The following is a 7,989-nucleotide window of genomic DNA, read 5'->3' as shown; positions in this document are numbered from 1 at the left end:
GGATGACACGCCCTGGCTCAGGACGCGTCCAAATTGACATCAATCATGGTATTACTTTAGTTTATCTCAAAGCACTTATTTTTTAAAAGCAAGAGTGGACGCTTCCATTTATTAGGACGAGCCCATATATTGTGCATGGCATAACATGAAAAGTTGAGTATGTAAAAACAGGCTATGATATTGGAAAAAACTTAAAGCGTATAAGTACACCATCCAGAAGTTTGAAATATCCAAATACGAATATAATTTGTAAGGATTAAAGGGACCTGCACCCTTGGAATAGTTCAGAAAAAGTTCATAAATAAACAGAAGACGCGTCCTAAGAAGGAGGTGCGTCCTGAGGTTTGTCCTGATCTTTTGTAGGAGAAGGTGGAGGCTGGGCTTGAAGAGGAGAAGGCGCAAGGGATGCGTCATCTTCTTCTAGGCCTAGGATGATCCTTTTGCCCTTGATTGAATCTGCAGCCCTGATTCTGAAATCACTCACCCACTTTTGGGTATCTTCATCAAACTTGGAAAAAGTATATTTTGGGTCATTTGCTATAAAACCAGAACACCACTCTTCAAAGCCAGCTGCAAACCCATTATGATATACCAGTTTCTTCCCTTCTTTCCAACCATGCAGCCTATCATCATTTAAAGTGTCAAGCTCCAACTGCATGGTGGAGTTTAGAGTAACCACGCTCTCCATTGCACTCTCCACAGAGGTAACCTGGTCCTCAAGTATTGCCTTCTCACCCTCAAGATGCGCCTTGTCTTGCTTTAACTGAAGGATCTTAGCATCCTTCTCTTTGACAATAAGGTTCAGATTTTTCTCCAAAGATCTAACTTTTGATTCAGCTTGGCTTTTCGTAGTGTCAGTGGCAGCAAGACGCGCCCTGAGTCTAGCAGCCATGTTAGCACTCTGCCTTGCCTGAAGATGAAGCTCAGCTGCAGCCTTTACCATGGCCTGCTCAGTTTGCTCCTCTGTCCTGAAGGTCCAGTCTCGTACCTCCTCCTTAGTAAAAGTTCTAGACGAGGACGCGCCCAGGTATCTAAGGACGAAAGATTGATCATCAGGAACTGTCTTCTGGCTCTTGGAGGGCGCGTCCTCCTTGACTAAGATGTTCACCACAGTAGTATCGATGATTTTTGGTGGGGAAGAAGGCACCACAACAGGCCAAGGAACCTTGGTTTTTGGATCAGGTTTCGCAGAAACGTGCTTAGTCCTTGCTTTCAATTTTTTGGAGGCACCAATAGCAAATCCCTTGGGAAGAGAAGTCATGTCTGTAACATAACATGGAAAACATTAGTCCTGGACGTGCCAAGAAAGGAGGATGCGCCCTGATGAAAAGGAAAACATAGGTAACAAACTTTCAGCAACGAATAGCATTATGGAATTTTGCAAGAAAATGGAGACGAAAATATGACAGCATTATGTAAACATCAAAATCACATATATGATAAGATGACGCGTCCTAACATTATGACGCATCACAAGCAAGTATATGGGTCATGGAAACATGTACATATATCAGGCTAAGTAAAAAATTCTTACCCTGTTCTAAGTCCACCTGTTTGCTAATGTCAAGTTGGACCAGTTATGTGGCATTAAGCCCCTTAGCTTTTTCAGAAGCTGTGAGGATGGGTTTACCATTGTGGAAGTCACGATACTTGCAGAGAGAACCTACCCTTGCAGACAGTTCACCAATCCTTTTGAGGTTGGACTCTGTGATCATCTCTTTAAGGTTAAAATGCTTTTCAGCATATTTCAACACCTTCTCTGCCTTCTTCTTTCTCTTGCCAGTTAACTCTCTTTGAGTTCTTTTGTCTAAAGAATGACAAGGATATTAGGGTCAAGAAAAGGAAAAGAAAGTAAGAACAAGAAGACGCGTCCTAGAAGGAGGACGCGCCCTAGAAGGGTTACTTACTTGGTTCCAAGTTAAAACGTACACGAGCCCATTTCACATCATATAGATAAAAGAAAGTTTCTTTCCAGTCTCGTTCATGGCTGATTTTGCCTTCGTTGAAACCTTTGTTATTCAACCATTTGTTGACAACAAAGAAATGGTATCCTGGGATGGATTTCCTAATGCTAACAAAGTAGCTAAATTCTTTCATAGATGGCGCGCCTAGTTCAAGGTCATGGTACATGATGTACAAAGCCCATGCCATTTTGTATGAATTTGGGGATAGTTGGACTGGAGCGACTTCAAACCATTTCAGGATCTTTTTGATGTAAGGATGCAAAGGCGTGCCTACGCCCAGAGAAACTAGTTTGGGAGTGAGAACCATCCTGAGAATTCTTTGATTTCCTGTATTGAAGATATGCGGTCTCATTTTGCGAAGAGGCGCGCCTATATGCCCTCCATGTCCTAATATTTCATATTCCACCCTATCTCCAAGTATGTTGCGATGGAATCGAGACTAACACAGGCTATCTTATTTTCTCTATTCCTTCAAACATTTTTCTCTGATTCAGGGGGATGATCAAGTTCTTTCCAGTCAAAATCCAATTCAGCATCAGATGGCTCCCAATGCTTGAGGGGGGAATCCGATTTTTGTGGAGATACAAGATATTTTTCGGGATTAGGAACCCTCTTCTCGAACTCACTCTCACTATAAGGAGACGCGTCTTGAAGAGGAGACACGTCCAGAAAAGGAGACGCGTCCAAAGCAGAAGGGGACAGGCCTTCATCAGAGACGGTTTTGCGTTGAGATTTACTGGAAGAAGGGATGATCTAATCATCAGTCCAATCTTTGATTGCTTGGCTACGGGCGGTTTGAGAAGATCTCTTACATTTCAGTTTCTTCTTGCTAATCCTTGTACTTAGAGGGATGTTGTCCATAGATTCGGAACTCGAATTTGACATGATTGAAGTCTTTGATTTGAGAGATTCGAAGGCACGAGCTTCTGCTTTAAGGAAAGAATATGTCCTATGATACCCAGGAAGTTCAAGATCGAAAGTAAGGGGACGTGGAGAATCAAGCCCAAGGCGTGCGTTGAAGGCTTTGAATGGATGAAATGGAGAGGATGAAGACGCGTCCTCCAGCTGAAACAAGAAGGAAAAAGATTTTGAGGACGCGTCCATGATAAAAAAAGAAAGGATGACAGCAGAAATAAAGGTACGCATGGGCATAGGAAAAGGAGAAAGAAAGGTGTAAAGACATGTTTTGTGCAAGGACGCGTCCTAGAGATCTATCGCAAGAAGTTAGCTAATGGTTTAGAAAAATATGGCATATGATGCGTCCTAGTTTGATAGCGTGTCTACCCTATTCTTGTTGAAACAACTTAAACTATGCAATCAACAAACAATAGGACGCGTCCTAAGAGGTGGACGCGTCCACTATGGTTGAAATGCAGCAGAATTTCAATCAGTTATGGTCAATTTGGGGAAAATTCAGTTAAACCCTAAAACACTAAATTGAGAATCTAAAGAGAGTGAAATATGGGGTTCATTATATACATGCATATATACATACATACAAAGAAATATGAAGAACTGTAAAGTGGAGATAAAGAACACGAATGGTTTTTCATTTACCACAACATATTTACTTGATAAAATGAAGAAATAAAAGAAGATTTGTGTACCTTGGAACTTGAGGGATTGATTGACTGTAAAAACTCGAAGAATGGCCGGTTGAATCGTCGAATTTTTTAGCGAAGCTTTTGGTAGCGACAAAGATGGTGTTCTGAGGAGAGAGAGAGAGAGAAAAAAAGAGAATAAATGGGTGGTTAATTATTGAGAGTATTTATAGAGGAGTGGTGATGATGACATAAGCGACAACTTTCATGCAACGGCCATAGAACAATTTATTTTTGGAGAATGCACGTGCAAATGTACAACATGTCCATGACCGAGGACGCGTCCTGTCAGTTAAAGGGACGAAGGTCCAAATTTTTTCTTGTGTTTTTAGAAGTTGAAATTTCAATTTTGTTTTCAACTGTATATGGAATTTGGGGGGTAGTTGTTATAGCTAAAATTTGGTATCTAATTATCTCGGGTAAAATACGGATCAATTAGAATAGAATTGGGACAAGAGGATGAAGAATAGAGTCGTGGACTACAATGTACCAAGGGAGGACGCGCCAACCTGTATTGGATTGTGTGAATTGAATCATTTGAAGCTAAGGTTGCCATGACAAGGTAACTAGGACGCGCCTGGGGCTCAGGACGTGCCTTGTATGAGTAAAATTGACAAGATGGGTTATCCACATGTTAAGGTTGCAATGCAAGGGAATTGTGTGCATTACACACATAAAAGACGCATACTGTCTTTGGGAGATGCATACTTTTGGATAATTGGGCGTGTCCTCATCTAGGTCAAGGAAAATAAGGATATTTTGAGGATAAGGCAAACATGGAAAAAAGAATAGAGATTGTTTTTACTAACATATTTGTTGCAGGTATTTTTTGAAAAATTCCCTTTTTGAGATGGTCAAGGAGGGGGATGTCCGTGAAAAGCTTGAAGGCCTCCAGGGGTATGCCTGATGACTGAAGGCCTCCTCCTGTATTCAACGAGTGTCCTTGTTGGGGATGCGAGGTTACCATTGGTGTGTGCTTTGGGAGCTATGTTCTTGTATTCAACGGGTGTCCTCGTTGGAGAACTTTGGAGTTATCCTGCACTTTGTACCCAAGAGTTTGAGATCACCTGTCCTGCTATCTGTTGGGTTATCCTCATTAGGGGAACAGGGACGCGTCCGATATTTAAGGTGAACCGTGGCTATACATGCGTCCGTAAATCAAGGGAGATAGCTGTAGCGGATTGTTATCCTCGCACAGGGAGATGCATTATTCCGTGAAGTCCTGCGATTACGGACGAGCCTTGGGCCTTCACGGTTGGGCCTCATAGTTGGACATTCCTAAAGCTAGCGGAAGATGGATTTTGAAAGAGCTTCTACCGGGCCTAGGAATGAGAAGTTTAAGCCCATTAGATTTCTTGTTCCCCAAGAACTACGTCAGGCTTGATCCCTATATAAAGGGTACGTAGGCACATTAGAGGGGTAGGAAGTTGAGAGCTGAAAAGGAGCCACCACTTACCCTAATCAATCTCATCCACCAATTAACATACAATCACCACACACCGCTTGATTTTCCGGCGAAGAACCACCGTCATAGATCTTGATTCCGGCGAGAAACATCAAACTTTGTTGTTACCAGATTCCTCCGTCAACATGTTTGATCAATCTTCAGATCTTAAACTATTTGTACGTTAACAGTAAGCTCTGATACCAATTATTAGGCCCTTAACAACTGTAGAGAGGGTGAATACAGTTAATATGATCAACTAGACAAAGCTTCAACGGAATCAACAGGTTTTATATTAATCTTATAAAAACTTATTACACAAATACTCTCTCGAAAGGTTGAACAAATATCCTTGAGAGCTGCTAGGTTATGCGAAAGATATAACAATGTCGCGATTGCTTATAGCATGAACCTAGACTATGCTTTTATAGAGCACAACTACCAATGTATAAGGAATCCTATTCTACTAATAACAAGGAAACCTATACTACTGCTTCTGAGATAAAGTCCTCCACCGACTTGAAATTCCTGTTTCCTTTTCCTATTCAAAGATCAATTGATGTGACAAATACTGATTTTATCATCCGTTGACATCATCATCTGTTGATACCATTATCTGTCAAATATCAACATCCGACAATATCATCATCATCCGTTGATGCTTGTGATCGTCATCCATTGATGCTTGTAATCATCATCCGTTCATGCTTCTGATAGTTTCTGTTTGATATCATCAATTGATCCTAACACTTTGTTTACCGTGAAAAATTTCTGGTTTCAGATAAGATCATTTCGAGCCCTCCATATTGCCCAGCAAAAAACTATATATTCAGACCTTTGTTTAGCCTATATCTAGCACACCCTCCAGCCATGCCATAAAATCATCATGATGATCACAGACTACGTTCGGGTTCAGAGTAAGCCAATACAATTTTGCAAATTAACATGAGACTAGCATTATCGTCTCAGTTTCCTCCTTGCAGACCGGACACCATGCTTGGATCGGAACATGTTTAAGCTGCAATTGAGACAAAGTAGGTAAACAGCGAGAAATGGCTCTTCAGACTAAGTTAAGAGCCTTTGGAGGTGCCTTGATGCGCCAAAATTTAAACCAGATGCTTAAATTGTCTTCCAACTGCCATCCTCCCCTTTGAACCTGCAACCATTTATATGCACTTTTCACTGAATAGTTACCCGAATTTTCAAGGCGCCATGTCAATATATCTTCATTATTATCTGTATATAGAAGAATTTCCAATATTCTTTGTTGATCCCTGGAGTTAAACACATCTCCAATCACTTCCATGTCCCACTCCTTCCTGTTAGTGCACAATAACGATGATACATTACTATTATCCAGAGTTGGAGACGACGTAGTAATAAAAGGTGATTTTCATCTAACAACCAAGGTTGTCCCAGGATCTTTATTTTCTATCCACTTTCCATTCTCCATGTAATCCCGTCCCTGAGTAGCTGTTTTGCCTCAAAAATGCTTTTCCATATATAACTAAGATTGTGACCCAATGTAACATTCAGGAAATCACCTTCAGTAAAATATTTGGCTTTGTAGAACCTTGAAACCAAGCTATCTGGGTTGGTTAATGTAACATCCCAAGTCGATAAGAATAAGAGTGTTTGAGGTTTTTATAGATACAAGTCAACAACTAATGTGTACCAAATCTCTAGCTTTTTCGTGCTAACACGTGGTGGGTTATTGGGTCCGGTACGCATTCGATTGTGGGCTTGAGTGTTATACATGGTACCAGAGCTCTACTCGGCCGGAAGTGCAGAGGCAGTGCCTGGGTTCCGTTTGTGTGTTTGTGAGATCGACGAGGACGTCGATCCTTTAAGAGGGGCTATTTGTAACATCCCATATTGATAAGAATAAGAGTGTTTGAGGCGTTTATAGATACAAGTCAACAACTAATGTGTACCAAATCGCTAGTTTTTTCGGGCTGACCTGTGGTGGGTTGTTGGGTTTGGTACGCATTTAGTTGTGGACTTGGGTGTTATAGTAAATCATATATCAAATGTGATATTATGTGTTTTGTTGAGTGCTGAAATGAATATTTTTAATTTAAAATATTAAATCAAAAATTTTAATTTAATTAAATATATTATTTAATTATTATTTTAATATATTTTTGATTCATAGATCTATTTTGGTGTTAAACATTTATATTTTATTGTATAAATAAAAAATTAAGATAATAAAATTAAAGTTGATACACATATCAGTCCTCATACCCACTTGAATATGAAATATCCATATATGAGGAGTTTAAGAAATAAATATAAAATAATTTTTTCTGAATCAAATGAATTGAAATAGTTGAAATAGCCGAAACATATACCTGAGATATCGGAATTTGAAGAATAAAACGACCCCATACTTAAGTTTAGAGATGCACAAAAGGCCCACCGGGCCGAGCTTTGACCGGGCCGGGCTTTTCGGGCTTTGACTTTGACCGGGCCGGGCCGGACTTTCCGGAAATGTCAAAGCCCGTTTGGGCCCTCGAGGCGGGCCTAACCGCGCTTTTTTCGGGCCGGATCGGATCGAGCCGAGCTTTTTTCTAATTTAAATCGGATCGAGTATTATTAGAGATTCCGAAGAATACATGTGTTAGCAACTAGATCATCGTAAAAATGTATTAGTTTACATGGAATATTTTATGAAAACATTATTTCGTTGAAAACATTTAAGTTCGGCAAAAAATAAACATGTTTATATAATATCTTTTATCATTGTTATGATAACAATGATATCCAAATATTCATAACAATGATATCCAAATATATATAGTGTACTTATTATATCTTCTTTCATTATTTATGCAACGAAGTATATAAATAATATTATTAATCACAAATATGTAAATATATATGTGTTTAAAGTATTATTTATATTTATTGGTAAATGTGAATTTATAAGTATATAAGAAAATATATTAGAATAATTAGATTATAACCGGATTTTTTC

The sequence above is a fragment of the Apium graveolens genome, chromosome 5 (genome assembly GCF_009905375.1).
Source record: "Apium graveolens cultivar Ventura chromosome 5, ASM990537v1, whole genome shotgun sequence".
Taxonomy (NCBI): Eukaryota; Viridiplantae; Streptophyta; class Magnoliopsida; order Apiales; family Apiaceae; genus Apium; species Apium graveolens.
The sequence above is the reverse complement of the archived record's forward strand: the minus strand, read 5'-3'. Positions refer to the sequence as shown.